The sequence below is a fragment of the Hyperolius riggenbachi genome, chromosome 4, assembly GCF_040937935.1.
Source record: "Hyperolius riggenbachi isolate aHypRig1 chromosome 4, aHypRig1.pri, whole genome shotgun sequence".
Lineage (NCBI taxonomy): Eukaryota > Metazoa > Chordata > Amphibia > Anura > Hyperoliidae > Hyperolius > Hyperolius riggenbachi.
In genome coordinates, this window is record NC_090649.1 from 103705799 (window position 1) to 103723298 (window position 17500).

At 47.4% G+C, this 17500-nt stretch overlaps 3 non-coding genes across 3 annotated transcripts; all 3 read right to left on the reverse strand.

The window, feature by feature from the left end:
• Positions 1 to 2281: 2281 nt before the first annotated feature.
• Positions 2282 to 2353, reverse strand: TRNAP-CGG (transfer RNA proline (anticodon CGG)). The gene has a single exon. It is a non-coding gene; the product is annotated as a tRNA-Pro (tRNA).
• A 14852-nt stretch (positions 2354 to 17205) lies between these two features.
• TRNAP-UGG (transfer RNA proline (anticodon UGG)) lies at positions 17206 to 17277 on the reverse strand. Its single transcript has one exon. It is a non-coding gene; the product is annotated as a tRNA-Pro (tRNA).
• A 121-nt stretch (positions 17278 to 17398) lies between these two features.
• TRNAP-CGG (transfer RNA proline (anticodon CGG)) lies at positions 17399 to 17470 on the reverse strand. The gene has a single exon. It is a non-coding gene; the product is annotated as a tRNA-Pro (tRNA).
• Between the last annotated feature and the right edge of the window lie 30 nt (positions 17471 to 17500).

Below are 17500 nucleotides of genomic sequence, written 5' to 3' on the forward strand. Positions count from 1 at the left end.
GGAAGGGGAGGGGCAGCCAAGCTTTCCCCTCCCCCTCCGAGCCCTTGTCCAATCCAAGGACAAGGGGCTCTTCTCCACCTCCGATGGGCGGTGGAGGTGGAGGCCGCGATTTCCTGGGTGGGGGGTTCATGGTGGAATCTGGGAGTCCCCTTTAAAAAGGGGTCCCCCAGATGCCCACCCCCCTCCCAGGAGAAATGAGTATAGAGGTACTTGTAGTACCCCTTACCCATTTCCTTTAAGAGTTAAAAGTAAATAAACACACAAACACATAGAAAAAGTATTTTAATTGAACAAAAAACATAACCACGAAAAAAAGTCCTTTAATATTCTTAATTAACCATTAATACTTACCTGTCCCTTTAAATAAATGATCCCACGCAATATCCTCGGAAATGTTCTATCAGTTACAATGTAGCAAAGTTATTACAATATAACAACTTTGTTACATTGTAACTACGCCGCACCCGACGTCACTCACCGCCGCCGCCGCGTCTGCGCTGCAGGACCCGACAGAGCTCTGAGCTATAGCTCAGAGCTCTCGAAAGCATCTTTGTATTTGGGCTCCAAGGAGCCCCATTGGTCCTTAGCAGACCAATGGGGTTCCTTCTGATTTGAAGGAACCCCATTGGTCTGCTAAGGACCAATGGGGCTCCTTGGAGCCCAAATACAAAGATGCTTCTCAGAGCTCTGAGCTATATAGCTCAGAGCTCTGTCGGGTCCGTGCAGGACGCTAAGTCCCCGCCGGCTCCGCTGCCCTCCCCGCCTCTCCCACATGTCACCCACATGTCACCCACATGTGGGTGACATGTGGGTGACAGATGTGGGCGGGGTGGACAGCGGGAGCTGCGGGGACTTAGCGTCCTGCACGGACGCGTATGCGGCGGCTGAGCGGCGAGTGGCGTCGGGTGCGGCGTAGTTACAATGTAACAAAGTTGTTACATAATAACTTTGTTACATTGTAACTGATAGAACATTTCCGAGGATATTGCGTGGGATCATTTATTTAAAGGGACAGGTAAGTATTAATGGTTAATTAAGAATATTAAAGGACTTTTTTCGTGGTTATGTTTTTTGTTCAATTAAAATACTTTTTCTATGTGTTTGTGTGTTTATTTACTTTTAACTCTTAAAGGAAATGGGTAAGGGGTACTACAAGTACCTCTATACTCATTTCTCCTGGGAGGGGGGTGGGCATCTGGGGGACCCCTTTTTAAAGGGGACTCCCAGATTCCACCATGAACCCCCCACCCAGGAAATCGCGGCCTCCACCTCCACCGCCCATCGGAGGTGGAGAAGAGCCCCTTGTCCTTGGATTGGACAAGGGCTCGGAGGGGGAGGGGAAAGCTTGGCTGCCCCTCCCCTTCCGAGACCCCCCAATCCATGGACCATGCGGGCTGGTATAGTCAGGGTGCGGAGCCCCACGCGGCCGGTGCTCCGCATTCTGGCTATCCCAGCCTGCATGGGGGACAAGGGGTTAAAGAGGTCTGGGAGGGGGGACCCCACGTCGTTTTTTTTTTATATTTCCCACACTCAGAACGAAGTAAGTAAAACTCTTCCCACTTGGGGGAATCTATGAAAATAATACACTATTGTTACCTGTGCAAAAAAAACTGACATTTTCCGCATTTAAAAGACATTTTCGCCCTTGAAACTTAAAAATCGATTTTCTCAAAAACTATAAGGTCTTTTTGAAAAAAAATGTTTTCCTCTTATTCCCACTGATCCCCTTAATATACCCTGGGAATTTGGTGTTCCTAAACTTTAAGCAGGCTTTGCTATTAACCGTTAAAGTCGGCGGGTTTTTAAATGTTTACATTTTTCCTTTGAAACTTTAACATCGATTTTCTCAAAAACTATAAGGTCTTTTTGAAAAAAAAAATTTTCCTCTTATTCCTCCTGATCTCCTTAATATATTCTCCAAATTTGAGGCTCTTAGCATTTAAGGGGGCTTTGCTATTAACCCTTAAAGTCGGCGGCTTTTTTATATTATACGGAGCGTTACGGTTTAACGCGAAATTAGGGTAGCGTTTAATGCGAAATTACGGCATGATACGACTGTAATGCGAAAATTACGCGAAAATTACGCTTACGCGAAATTTCGCGAAATCCTTCTTCATTACGATTATGTACTTACGGCCATAATCGTAATTACACTAATTACGCGAAATTTCGCAAAATCGTAATTTGGTCATTACGCTCATCTCTACATGTGTGGTAGTAGGTTCAAAGAAATTGCAAGGAGCATAACTATGAGCGTAGGCCATCACTATGCCTAAATCAAAGGCTCGTCCGGGAATTGAACCCAGGACCTCTCGCACCCGAAGCGAGAATCATACCCCTAGACCAACGAGCCGACTCTGGCGACAGCAGTGGCAGTGAAAAGGACACAGAGTGGTGGAACAGGCTATAAGTGGGCTTTACTTGATTTCTTCACTTACTTTTAGCAAGAGCACTCTTTCGCTTCTGTTCAACACGTAGTTTGAAGGAAGGGCTCGTCCGGGATTTGAACCCGGGACCTCTCGCATAGTGGTGCTCAGCAGAGCTCGAATATTCGAGTAGCTCGAATATTCGAGCTCTTTTTCAGCTATTCGAGCTCGGTATTCGAGCTCCGAATAGCTGGAGCTATTCGAATGGGCTATCCGAGTACACTCGAATAGCCCATTCACTATTCGAGCTATTCGAGCAAACCGGCGCTATTCGAGCTCGGTACCGAGCTCGAATAGCGTCATAGCCCAGATTGATGTCCTTAGAGCCAATCAGAGGGCTCCCAGGCCCTCTGACGGCAGCCAATCACAGAGGGGGACCCTGGCCAGCCCCTACCCTATAAATAGCGGCCGCCATGTTACGTTTCTCCGTCCTTGCCTGATACTTGTACAGAGAGAGAGTTGCTCCTTTGTGCTTTGGCTTAGCAAGTGCTCTATTGTGGTCATTTACCTAGCGTTTTTGCTCACCTACACCTGCCATATACACCTATATTGTTGTTAGTTAGATAGACATTGTATTTTAGTTAGTAGCTTGTGTGTTACATTAGAGAACTGCAGGCAGCTGCTGCAAGCTTACAGGTTTAGGCCTCAGGGGGGCCTTGCCTCTGTGGGCAGCTGTCCTCTGTTTATTTCTCTCATCTATACCAGTATTTCTGCTGTCCTTTACTAATAGTATTGTAGTTATACTGTACTAGGAGTAGGACACTCACTGACTGTCACTGTTTATAGGCTACTAGCTAGCTCCTGCGTGTGTGCACTCACTCACTGTCTGTGTGTACACACACTCTATTTCCTTCTGATTACTGATTGATTATTGTTAGTTGTACTTACTTACTACTTACTCTTACTGTACCCGTAGGGACACTCACTGTCACTGTTCATATAGGCTACTAGCTCCTGCGTGTGCGCACTCACTGTCTGAGTGTACACACACAACACACACTCTATTTCCTTCTGATCGCTGATTGATTATTGTAATTAGTTAGTTCTACTTACTGTTATTACTTACTCTTACTGTACTAGGAGTCTAGGACACTCAGTCACTGTGTTCATAGGCTACTAGCTCCTGCGTGCGTGCACTCACTGTCTGAGTGTACACACACCCACACTCCATTTCCTTCTGATCGCTGATTGATTATTGTAATTAGTTAGTTCTACTTACTGTTATTACTTACTCTTACTGTACTAGGAGTCTAGGACACTCAGTCACTGTGTTCATAGGCTACTAGCTCCTGCGTGCGTGCACTCACTGTCTGAGTGTACACACACCCACACTCCATTTCCTTCTGATCGCTGATTGATTATTGTAATTAGTTAGTTCTACTTACTGGTGTTACTACTTACTCTTACTGTACTAGGAGTCTAGGACACTCAGTCACTGTGTTCATAGGCTACTAGCTCCTGCGTGCGTGCACTCACTGTCTGAGTGTACACACACCCACACTCCATTTCCTTCTGATCGCTGATTGATTATTGTAATTAGTTAGTTCTACTTACTGTTATTACTTACTCTTACTGTACTAGGAGTCTAGGACACTCAGTCACTGTGTTCATAGGCTACTAGCTCCTGCGTGCGTGCACTCACTGTCTGAGTGTACACACACCCACACTCCATTTCCTTCTGATCGCTGATTGATTATTGTAATTAGTTAGTTCTACTTACTGGTGTTACTACTTACTCTTACTGTACTAGGAGTCTAGGACACTCAGTCACTGTGTTCATAGGCTACTAGCTCCTGCGTGCGTGCACTCACTGTCTGAGTGTACACACACCCACACTCCATTTCCTTCTGATCGCTGATTGATTATTGTAATTAGTTAGTTCTACTTACTGTTATTACTTACTCTTACTGTACTAGGAGTCTAGGACACTCAGTCACTGTGTTCATAGGCTACTAGCTACTGCCTGCGTGCACTCACTGTCTGAGTGTACACACACCCACACTCCATTTCCTTCTGATCGCTGATTGATTATTGTAATTAGTTAGTTCTACTTACTGTTACTACTTACTCTTACTGTACTAGGAGTCTAGGACACTCAGTCACTGTGTTCATAGGCTACTAGCTCCTGCGTGCGTGCACTCACTGTCTGAGTGTACACACACCCACACTCCATTTCCTTCTGATCGCTGATTGATTATTGTAATTAGTTAGTTCTACTTACTGTTATTACTTACTCTTACTGTACTAGGAGTCTAGGACACTCAGTCACTGTGTTCATAGGCTACTAGCTCCTGCGTGCGTGCACTCACTGTCTGAGTGTACACACACCCACACTCCATTTCCTTCTGATCGCTGATTGATTATTGTAATTAGTTAGTTCTACTTACTGGTGTTCCTACTTACTCTTACTGTACTAGGAGTCTAGGACACTCAGTCACTGTGTTCATAGGCTACTAGCTCCTGCGTGCGTGCACTCACTGTCTGAGTGTACACACACCCACACTCCATTTCCTTCTGATCGCTGATTGATTATTGTAATTAGTTAGTTCTACTTACTGTTATTACTTACTCTTACTGTACTAGGAGTCTAGGACACTCAGTCACTGTGTTCATAGGCTACTAGCTCCTGCCTGCGTGCACTCACTGTCTGAGTGTACACACACCCACACTCCATTTCCTTCTGATCGCTGATTGATTATTGTAATTAGTTAGTTCTACTTACTGTTACTACTTACTCTTACTGTACTAGGAGTCTAGGACACTCAGTCACTATGTTCATAGGCTACTAGCTCCTGCCTGCGTGCACTCACTGTCTGAGTGTACACACACCCACACTCCATTTCCTTCTGATCGCTGATTGATTATTGTAATTAGTTAGTTCTACTTACTGGTGTTACTACTTACTCTTACTGTACTAGGAGTCTAGGACACTCAGTCACTGTGTTCATAGGCTACTAGCTCCTGCCTGCGTGCACTCACTGTCTGAGTGTACACACACCCACACTCCATTTCCTTCTGATCGCTGATTGATTATTGTAATTAGTTAGTTCTACTTACTGTTACTACTTACTCTTACTGTACTAGGAGTCTAGGACACTCAGTCACTGTGTTCATAGGCTACTAGCTCCTGCCTGCGTGCACTCACTGTCTGAATGTACACACACCCACACTCCATTTCCTTCTGATCGCTGATTGATTATTGTAATTAGTTAGTTCTACTTACTGTTACTACTTACTCTTACTGTACTAGGAGTCTAGGACACTCAGTCACTGTGTTCATAGGCTACTAGCTCCTGCCTGCGTGCACTCACTGTCTGAGTGTACACACACCCACACTCCATTTCCTTCTGATCGCTGATTGATTATTGTAATTAGTTAGTTCTACTTACTGTTATTACTTACTCTTACTGTACTAGGAGTCTAGGACACTCAGTCACTGTGTTCATAGGCTACTAGCTCCTGCGTGCGTGCACTCACTGTCTGAGTGTACACACACCCACACTCCATTTCCTTCTGATCGCTGATTGATTATTGTAATTAGTTAGTTCTACTTACTGGTGTTACTACTTACTCTTACTGTACTAGGAGTCTAGGACACTCAGTCACTGTGTTCATAGGCTACTAGCTCCTGCGTGCGTGCACTCACTGTCTGAGTGTACACACACCCACACTCCATTTCCTTCTGATCGCTGATTGATTATTGTAATTAGTTAGTTCTACTTACTGTTATTACTTACTCTTACTGTACTAGGAGTCTAGGACACTCAGTCACTGTGTTCATAGGCTACTAGCTCCTGCGTGCGTGCACTCACTGTCTGAGTGTACACACACCCACACTCCATTTCCTTCTGATCGCTGATTGATTATTGTAATTAGTTAGTTCTACTTACTGGTGTTACTACTTACTCTTACTGTACTTGGAGTCTAGGACACTCAGTCACTGTGTTCATAGGCTACTAGCTCCTGCGTGCGTGCACTCACTGTCTGAGTGTACACACACCCACACTCCATTTCCTTCTGATCGCTGATTGATTATTGTAATTAGTTAGTTCTACTTACTGTTATTACTTACTCTTACTGTACTAGGAGTCTAGGACACTCAGTCACTGTGTTCATAGGCTACTAGCTCCTGCCTGCGTGCACTCACTGTCTGAGTGTACACACACCCACACTCCATTTCCTTCTGATCGCTGATTGATTATTGTAATTAGTTAGTTCTACTTACTGTTACTACTTACTCTTACTGTACTAGGAGTCTAGGACACTCAGTCACTGTGTTCATAGGCTACTAGCTCCTGCGTGCGTGCACTCACTGTCTGAGTGTACACACACCCACACTCCATTTCCTTCTGATCGCTGATTGATTATTGTAATTAGTTAGTTCTACTTACTGTTATTACTTACTCTTACTGTACTAGGAGTCTAGGACACTCAGTCACTGTGTTCATAGGCTACTAGCTCCTGCGTGCGTGCACTCACTGTCTGAGTGTACACACACCCACACTCCATTTCCTTCTGATCGCTGATTGATTATTGTAATTAGTTAGTTCTACTTACTGGTGTTACTACTTACTCTTACTGTACTAGGAGTCTAGGACACTCAGTCACTGTGTTCATAGGCTACTAGCTCCTGCGTGCGTGCACTCACTGTCTGAGTGTACACACACCCACACTCCATTTCCTTCTGATCGCTGATTGATTATTGTAATTAGTTAGTTCTACTTACTGTTATTACTTACTCTTACTGTACTAGGAGTCTAGGACACTCAGTCACTGTGTTCATAGGCTACTAGCTCCTGCCTGCGTGCACTCACTGTCTGAGTGTACACACACCCACACTCCATTTCCTTCTGATCGCTGATTGATTATTGTAATTAGTTAGTTCTACTTACTGTTACTACTTACTCTTACTGTACTAGGAGTCTAGGACACTCAGTCACTGTGTTCATAGGCTACTAGCTCCTGCGTGCGTGCACTCACTGTCTGAGTGTACACACACCCACACTCCATTTCCTTCTGATCGCTGATTGATTATTGTAATTAGTTAGTTCTACTTACTGTTATTACTTACTCTTACTGTACTAGGAGTCTAGGACACTCAGTCACTGTGTTCATAGGCTACTAGCTCCTGCGTGCGTGCACTCACTGTCTGAGTGTACACACACCCACACTCCATTTCCTTCTGATCGCTGATTGATTATTGTAATTAGTTAGTTCTACTTACTGGTGTTCCTACTTACTCTTACTGTACTAGGAGTCTAGGACACTCAGTCACTGTGTTCATAGGCTACTAGCTCCTGCGTGCGTGCACTCACTGTCTGAGTGTACACACACCCACACTCCATTTCCTTCTGATCGCTGATTGATTATTGTAATTAGTTAGTTCTACTTACTGTTATTACTTACTCTTACTGTACTAGGAGTCTAGGACACTCAGTCACTGTGTTCATAGGCTACTAGCTCCTGCCTGCGTGCACTCACTGTCTGAGTGTACACACACCCACACTCCATTTCCTTCTGATCGCTGATTGATTATTGTAATTAGTTAGTTCTACTTACTGTTACTACTTACTCTTACTGTACTAGGAGTCTAGGACACTCAGTCACTATGTTCATAGGCTACTAGCTCCTGCCTGCGTGCACTCACTGTCTGAGTGTACACACACCCACACTCCATTTCCTTCTGATCGCTGATTGATTATTGTAATTAGTTAGTTCTACTTACTGGTGTTACTAATTACTCTTACTGTACTAGGAGTCTAGGACACTCAGTCACTGTGTTCATAGGCTACTAGCTCCTGCCTGCGTGCACTCACTGTCTGAGTGTACACACACCCACACTCCATTTCCTTCTGATCGCTGATTGATTATTGTAATTAGTTAGTTCTACTTACTGTTACTACTTACTCTTACTGTACTAGGAGTCTAGGACACTCAGTCACTGTGTTCATAGGCTACTAGCTCCTGCCTGCGTGCACTCACTGTCTGAATGTACACACACCCACACTCCATTTCCTTCTGATCGCTGATTGATTATTGTAATTAGTTAGTTCTACTTACTGTTACTACTTACTCTTACTGTACTAGGAGTCTAGGACACTCAGTCACTGTGTTCATAGGCTACTAGCTCCTGCCTGCGTGCACTCACTGTCTGAGTGTACACACACCCACACTCCATTTCCTTCTGATCGCTGATTGATTATTGTAATTAGTTAGTTCTACTTACTGTTATTACTTACTCTTACTGTACTAGGAGTCTAGGACACTCAGTCACTGTGTTCATAGGCTACTAGCTCCTGCGTGCGTGCACTCACTGTCTGAGTGTACACACACCCACACTCCATTTCCTTCTGATCGCTGATTGATTATTGTAATTAGTTAGTTCTACTTACTGGTGTTACTACTTACTCTTACTGTACTAGGAGTCTAGGACACTCAGTCACTGTGTTCATAGGCTACTAGCTCCTGCGTGCGTGCACTCACTGTCTGAGTGTACACACACCCACACTCCATTTCCTTCTGATCGCTGATTGATTATTGTAATTAGTTAGTTCTACTTACTGTTATTACTTACTCTTACTGTACTAGGAGTCTAGGACACTCAGTCACTGTGTTCATAGGCTACTAGCTCCTGCGTGCGTGCACTCACTGTCTGAGTGTACACACACCCACACTCCATTTCCTTCTGATCGCTGATTGATTATTGTAATTAGTTAGTTCTACTTACTGGTGTTACTACTTACTCTTACTGTACTAGGAGTCTAGGACACTCAGTCACTGTGTTCATAGGCTACTAGCTCCTGCGTGCGTGCACTCACTGTCTGAGTGTACACACACCCACACTCCATTTCCTTCTGATCGCTGATTGATTATTGTAATTAGTTAGTTCTACTTACTGTTATTACTTACTCTTACTGTACTAGGAGTCTAGGACACTCAGTCACTGTGTTCATAGGCTACTAGCTCCTGCCTGCGTGCACTCACTGTCTGAGTGTACACACACCCACACTCCATTTCCTTCTGATCGCTGATTGATTATTGTAATTAGTTAGTTCTACTTACTGTTACTACTTACTCTTACTGTACTAGGAGTCTAGGACACTCAGTCACTGTGTTCATAGGCTACTAGCTCCTGCGTGCGTGCACTCACTGTCTGAGTGTACACACACCCACACTCCATTTCCTTCTGATCGCTGATTGATTATTGTAATTAGTTAGTTCTACTTACTGTTATTACTTACTCTTACTGTACTAGGAGTCTAGGACACTCAGTCACTGTGTTCATAGGCTACTAGCTCCTGCGTGCGTGCACTCACTGTCTGAGTGTACACACACCCACACTCCATTTCCTTCTGATCGCTGATTGATTATTGTAATTAGTTAGTTCTACTTACTGGTGTTACTACTTACTCTTACTGTACTAGGAGTCTAGGACACTCAGTCACTGTGTTCATAGGCTACTAGCTCCTGCGTGCGTGCACTCACTGTCTGAGTGTACACACACCCACACTCCATTTCCTTCTGATCGCTGATTGATTATTGTAATTAGTTAGTTCTACTTACTGTTATTACTTACTCTTACTGTACTAGGAGTCTAGGACACTCAGTCACTGTGTTCATAGGCTACTAGCTCCTGCCTGCGTGCACTCACTGTCTGAGTGTACACACACCCACACTCCATTTCCTTCTGATCGCTGATTGATTATTGTAATTAGTTAGTTCTACTTACTGTTACTACTTACTCTTACTGTACTAGGAGTCTAGGACACTCAGTCACTGTGTTCATAGGCTACTAGCTCCTGCCTGCGTGCACTCACTGTCTGAGTGTACACACACCCACACTCCATTTCCTTCTGATCGCTGATTGATTATTGTAATTAGTTAGTTCTACTTACTGGTGTTACTACTTACTCTTACTGTACTAGGAGTCTTGGACACTCAGTCACTGTGTTCATAGGCTACTAGCTCCTGCCTGCGTGCACTCACTGTCTGAGTGTACACACACCCACACTCCATTTCCTTCTGATCGCTGATTGATTATTGTAATTAGTTAGTTCTACTTACTGTTACTACTTACTCTTACTGTACTAGGAGTCTAGGACACTCAGTCACTGTGTTCATAGGCTACTAGCTCCTGCCTGCGTGCACTCACTGTCTGAATGTACACACACCCACACTCCATTTCCTTCTGATCGCTGATTGATTATTGTAATTAGTTAGTTCTACTTACTGTTACTACTTACTCTTACTGTACTAGGAGTCTAGGACACTCAGTCACTGTGTTCATAGGCTACTAGCTCCTGCGTGCGTGCACTCACTGTCTGAGTGTACACACACTAAATTTACTTGTGATTACTACTGATTATTGTAACTGCTAGTTGTACTTCCTGACTGTTACTACTTACTTACTGTACTAGGGGACACTCACTCAGTCACCTCACCAACCAACCCACTCCATTAAAGTACCCCACTTTTCATCCGCCCTTTTAAAAAAGTTTTGTCTATACGCCCAAAACATTGAAGATGTCTGGAAGTGGCAGCCAGCGCGGTTTGGGCAAGGGGAAGGGCAGCAAGGGAATCAGGAGGAGAGGGAGCAGCATTGTGGCAAGCCGCGGCCGCGGGCGCGCCACCATGCACAGTTCCGCAGCAGCAGCAGCAGCGTCAGTGGCTAACATTCCTCCCATAGCCACTGGCCGTGGACGCCTTGGGCGCCGCCCAGCAGGAGCATCTGCAACTCACGCTGCAGAGACACAGCAGCAGCAGCGTGTAGCACCTGCTCCGATTTTCCTCCAGCCGGGTCGGAAACGTCCCATTGAGGAAAAGGATGCAGACACTGTGGTGCAACTCATGACGGAGGATGAGCAGCCCGCCATCAGCTCTGCATCCGAGGCCTCCACCCTCACCACCACCACCACCACCACCACCCCTGTTTGCAGCAGCCGCCCAGCAGGGTCTGGGGAGGAGGCCAGTTCACCGTCAGTCGCCGACCTGTCATTCAGCACTCTTTTGACCCCAGGCATGATGAGTCATTTGTCTGCTGTTGTTGGCGATTTTGAGGAGGAGATGCTGATGGGCACTTTGGGGGATGAGGGATTGGACAGCAAGACTGTGGCGACAGTCAAGCAGCCCATCCATGCATCAGGAGAGGAGTTTGGGGGGTCATCATCCCAGCAGGACATGTTTCAGGAGGGGGAGGATGATGGTGATGACCCGGTGACAGACAGAGACTGGGTGCCACCACCTCCAGGGGATGTCGTCCTCAGCAGCTCGGAGGAGGAGGAGGATGCGCTTGTGGGCCTTGCAAGGAGGCGCATCATTGCAAGCATTGGCAGCGTCCCACAGCCTGCTGGTGTCTCAGGCTCAGCAGCAGCAGCAGCATCAGCCAGTACCACCACCAGCCGCACCCAAGCCCCCCCCCCCAACCACCACAGGGAGACAGGCAGCAGCGCTTCCATGCCGTAGGGGGATGTTTCTGTCACCAATCTGGCGCTTTTTCACCATGCCCACTGTGTACAGCAAGTACGCCACTTGCAACCACTGTCAGCGGAAGTTGAGCAGAGGTGCAGACCCCTTAAAGTTCAGCACCAGCTCGCTCATCAACCACCTTGCGGCTAAACATTTCCACCAGCATGAGGAGTTCCAGAGGCTGAAGGCATCTGGTGCTGGCAGTGGCACCACACCCATCACTGCACAGCCTTCAGCAGCAGCAGCAGCAACAGCAGCCACCCGCCCTCCTGCTCCTCCAGCAGCACCAGCAGGAGTGCGGAAACGCACTGCTCCTCCCCCCTCTGCAACTCCTGCCGCCGACACTGAGGCCTGTTCTGGCAGCCAGTCCTCAGTGGCCTCCTCCGCTGTGTCTGCTGATTCCCGTGTCAGCAAAAGGCCACGCCAGAGCCTTTTGAGCGAGTCCTTCCAGGGGGTGGTTAGGGCTCTGCCTCCCAGCAGCCGTCGCGTGCGGCAGCTGAACGGCTTGCTGGCACGGGCCATGTGCTCCCAACTCCTGCCGTACACGCTCGTGCAGGAGGGGAGCGACATGCGGGCGCTGCTTGCTTGCGCAGCCCCAGACTGGCAGCTCCCCAGCAGACACTTCTTCGCCCGCAAGGCCATTCCTGCACTGCACCGCTTTGTGATGGCCAATGTGGAGCGAGGGCTGGAGCACGCGGTTGGTGAAAGGGTCCACGTCACCATGGACTCCTGGAGCAGCCGCTTCGGGACAGGCCGCTACCTGTCCTTCACTGTCCACTGGGTCAGCTTGGTGGAAGGGGGTGAGGATGGGAGAGCAGCAGCGGGCACAGCAGCAGCAGCAGCAACACAGTGGGTGGTGCCACCCCGCAGGGTCAGGGGAACTGCAGCGGGTTCCTCCGATCCTCTGCCATCCTCCGCCACACCTGGCCAAACCCCCCGCCTCAGCAGCAGCGTGAAGGCCCGCCACTGCCAAGCGCTGCTGCACTTGGTCAGCCTTGGCAAGACCAAGCTGACGGCAGCCCACGTGTTGGCCAAACTCCAGGAGCAGGAGAGGATTTGGCTGACCCCCAGAGGCCTCAGAGTCGGAGAGGTGGTGTCCGACAATGGGGCCAATCTGGTTGCTGCCATAGACAGGGGAAGCCTGACCCACATCCCCTGTCTTGCCCACGTGCTGAACCTGGTGGTGCAGAAGTTCCTGCGCACCTACCAGGGGATGGGCGAACTGCTGGAAACGGCAAGGAATGTTGTGCGTCACTTCCGGCGCTCGGCTGCAGCCTGTGCGAGCCTGGAAGACGTGCAAAAGGAGCTGGATCTGCCACGCCATCGGCTGATCCTTGACGTTCCGACCCGCTGGAACTCCACCCTGGCGATGTTGGAGCGTCTGGTTGAACAGAGGCACGCTGTCAAACAGTACCTTGCCCTGGCCACTGTTTCCGCAGCTCAGAGAAGGGACAAGACCAGCAACATCCCGTCCATCGTCCCCGATGATGACTGGAGGCACATGCAGCAGGTGTGCTTTGTGCTGGCTCCCTTCCTGCAGGCCACAAACATGGTGAGCAGGGACCATGCTATGGTCTGCGAGTGGGTGCCCCTGGTTTCTCTGCTGAACAGGGCCCTCGATGCTTTGCTGGAACAGGGAGCGGCAGCCTTGGACCAGCAGGAGCGGCAACCAGCTGCGCAGTCCACCTCTGAGGGGGAGGAGGAGGAGGACTTGGTGGAGGTCCCTGACCTGGCTGCTGATGAGGGGGATCAGCACAGCGCAGCTGAGTTGGTGCGGGGGTGGAGAGAGGATGAGGCGGCAGAGGAGGAGGATGAGGACAGCACTGACGTCGATGTGCCAGCAGACGTGGCCCGCCTCTTCCCAATGGCAGCGCACATGCTGACGTGCCTGCGCAGGGACCCCAGGGTGATCCAGATGAAGCAGAGGGAGGACATCTGGATCAGCATGATGTTGGACCCACGCCTCAAGGGGAAGTTGAGCCAGTTCCTGCCGCCTGCAGGAGGAGACCCAGCGCAACAAATAAGGAGCTTGCAGCAGGCCCTTGTTGAGCGCTTGGAGGAAGCCTTCCCCCAGCCTTCCACCCCCACTGTCCAGCAGCCAGCACAGAGGCAGCAGCAGGTGCCTGCATCCAGCAGCAGCAAGCGCCCCACAGACCTGCTGTCTCTCAGCCACGAGCTCTACAGGACTGTAGAGGCTCCGGCAGCAGTGACTAGAGAGGAGATGCATGCAGCAGCATCCTCCTCCGGTCACAGCCAGCGCCTGACCCGCATGGTGGCTGACTACATGGGGTCGTACAGCGGGCTTGACAGCGATGCCCCTGTTGATCCCATGGAGTATTGGGTCAAGCGCATGGAGATCTGGAGCGAGCTAGCGCAGTACGCCCTGGAAGTGCTGTCCTGCCCCCCTTCCAGCGTGCTGTCCGAGCGCTGCTTCAGTGCAGCTGGTGGCGTGGTCACCGAGAAACGCTCACGTCTGTCTCACAAGTCTGTGGACAGACTGACGTTTCTGAAGATGAACCAGGCGTGGGTGGAAGGCGAGTTCCTGGCCCCTGTTGTCGGCGAGAGGGGGACATGAACTGGCTGCCGGAACCATCGTTAATGTGCCTTACCACCCTTTACCACCTCCTGGCTCCTGCTCACTAAGCCAGCCTGGTTCACTTTGACTATTACGTCGCCTGCAGCCACACATTTTACACCTACAGTGGGCTGCTGTGTACTGCCCTTCTGCTGTCTGTCTGTGTTTCCCACTGCCAGGGTACACAGAATTACCTTCTTCTGCTGCCACTCTGCCACCAGCTATTACGTCAAACAATAGCTATATTGGTTGCAAAACCAAAACCAAACAAACCATTAAAAAAAAAAAAAGGTTTAATTTTTCTGAGGTGCCCGGGTTGAAAACTGTGTTGTTCCAGTTGTGTATTGGACACAATGTGGGCTGCACGACCGCTGTCTGGGACCTCCTGTTGTGTTTATTTACAGCCCTGGTATCACCGCTAGGTACCAGGGCTATTATGTCACGCTGCCTGCCTGCTGCCACACTCACACTACTCCTCCATTCCTCCTGCTGCTGCTGTCTGTCTGTGTTTCCCACTGCCAGGGTACACAGAATTACCTTCTGCTGCCACACTGCCACCAGCTATTACGTCAAACAATAGCTGCTCACATAATTACTCCTCCATTCCTCCTCCTGCTGCTGCTGCTGTCTGTCTGTGTTTCCCACCGCCAGGGTACACAGATTTACCTTCTGCTGCCACTCTGCCACCAGCTATTACGTTAAAAAATAGCTATATATCTGTGTAATTGGTTGTAAAACCAAAACTACGAAACCATTACAAAAAAAGGTTTAATTTTTCTGAGGTGCCCGGGTTGAAAACTGTGTTGTCCCAGTTGTGTATTGGACACAATGTGGGCTGCACGACCGCTGTCTGGGACCTCCTGTTGTGTTTATTTACAGCCCTGGTATCACCGCTAGGTACCAGGGCTATTATGTCACGCTGCCTGCCTCATTGACTGCATGCTGCCACACACTCATCCTCCTCATCCTGCTGCTGAATTTACCTCCTGCTGTCTGTGTGTTTCCACTGCCAGGGAGCACATACAATGGCGCTTCCAACATGCGTGCGCCACCAGCTATTTGTTGTTACGCTCAAAAATAGCTGCATTTCTTTAAAAAAAAAAAAATGAAAAGAGAAATAAGTGAAGAAGAAGACGATATAGAAGAAGATGAAGAAGAAGAAGATGAAGAAGAAGAAGAAGAAGAAGAAGAAGAAGAAGAAGAAGAAGAAGAAGAAGAAGAAGAAGAAGAAGAAGAAGAAGAAGAAGAAGAAGAAGAAGTAGAAGAAGAAGAAGAAGAAGAAGAAGAAGAAGATGAAGAAGATGAAGAAGATGAAGATGAAGAAGATGAAGATGAAGAAGATGAAGAAGATGAAGAAGATGAAGATGAAGAAGATGAAGAAGAAGATGAAGAAGATGAAGATGAAGAAGATGAAGAAGATGAAGAAGATGAAGATGAAGAAGATGAAGAAGATGAAGAAGAAGATGAAGAAGATGAAGATGAAGAAGATGAAGAAGATGAAGAAGAAGATGAAGAAGATGAAGATGAAGAAGATGAAGAAGATGAAGAAGAAGATGAAGATGAAGAAGATGAAGAAGATGAAGAAGAAGATGAAGAAGATGAAGATGAAGAAGATGAAGATGAAGAAGATGAAGAAGATGAAGAAGAAGATGAAGAAGATGAAGATGAAGAAGATGAAGAAGATGAAGAAGAAGATGAAGATGAAGAAGATGAAGAAGATGAAGAAGAAGATGAAGAAGATGAAGATGAAGAAGATGAAGAAGATGAAGATGAAGAAGAAGAAGAAGAAGATGAAGAAGAAGAAGATGAAGAAGAAGAAGAAGATATAGAAGAAGAAGAAGAAGATATAGAAGATAAAGAAGAAGAAGAAGAAGAAGAAGTATATACAGTACTGAACAAAATTCTGGACACAACTTCTCTTTTCACCTTTTTTTTTTTTAAAGGAACATCCCCACATAATCACTTGCTGTTGTTACTTGGAAAAAAATATGTTTCTTGCATCATTCACCCTCAAAACAAGTGTTGGGAAGCTTTTTAAGGCCAATTCGAATAGTCAGCTCGAATAATGAGCTCGAATACCGACTCGAATAGTGAGCTCGAAGTCCGAGGTCGAATCGAATAGTAAAATTTATTCGACTCGAATATTCGACTGACCTCGAATAATTTACTATTCGAATTCGACCAAACTCGAATTTTAAAAAGGGGTATTTGAGCACCACTACTCTCGCACCCTAAGCGAGAATCATACCCCTAGACCAACGAGCCAGATGGAAGCTAGGGTATAGAAACTGCATCCGCGGCTTGCACACTAAACACACACATGTGCCTTTATTTTTATTTATTTTTTTTTTTAACAGTAGCAAGTTCCTTCTATTGGCTAGATGAATGCTTTGCCTTTAAAGTGATAGATATGCTTGATATTAGTTGAAGCCATTTTTGGTAGATTAAAGATTTTATTGATACATATGTTTTGTTTAAAAAAGCTTCAAAATTGTGACCAGCAAAAACAATGTATGGGTGGTATACTGACACAAGCTCTGCAAGGGCTGCTCTAGGATCATGGGTGCCTTACATGCTAGCACAACATTTGCCAGTAGCATTTCAAAAAATTTTACTTAGGGCAAAAATAAAGTCCGTGCAGCACACACTCATCAACTATCATGAGGGGAACTAGAAAGAAGCCATGCTACACCTCAGAGCCAAACGTTCCCCGTCCTGACATGGCAAGAGGAAAGACTTGGGCTCGTCCGGGATTTGAACCCGGGACCTCTCGCACCCAAAGCGAGAATCATACCCCTAGACCAACGAGCCAGTTAGCAGCCCTGTAGCGACCTGTACCACCCAACCGATGTATATACATGTGTGGTAGTAGGTTCAAAGAAATTGCAAGGAGCATAACTATGAGCGTAGGCCATCACTATGCCTAAATCAAGGGCTCGTCCGGGAATTGAACCCGGGACCTCTCGCACCCGAAGCGAGAATCATACCCCTAGACCAACGAGCCGACTCTGGCGACAGCAGTGGCAGTGAAAAG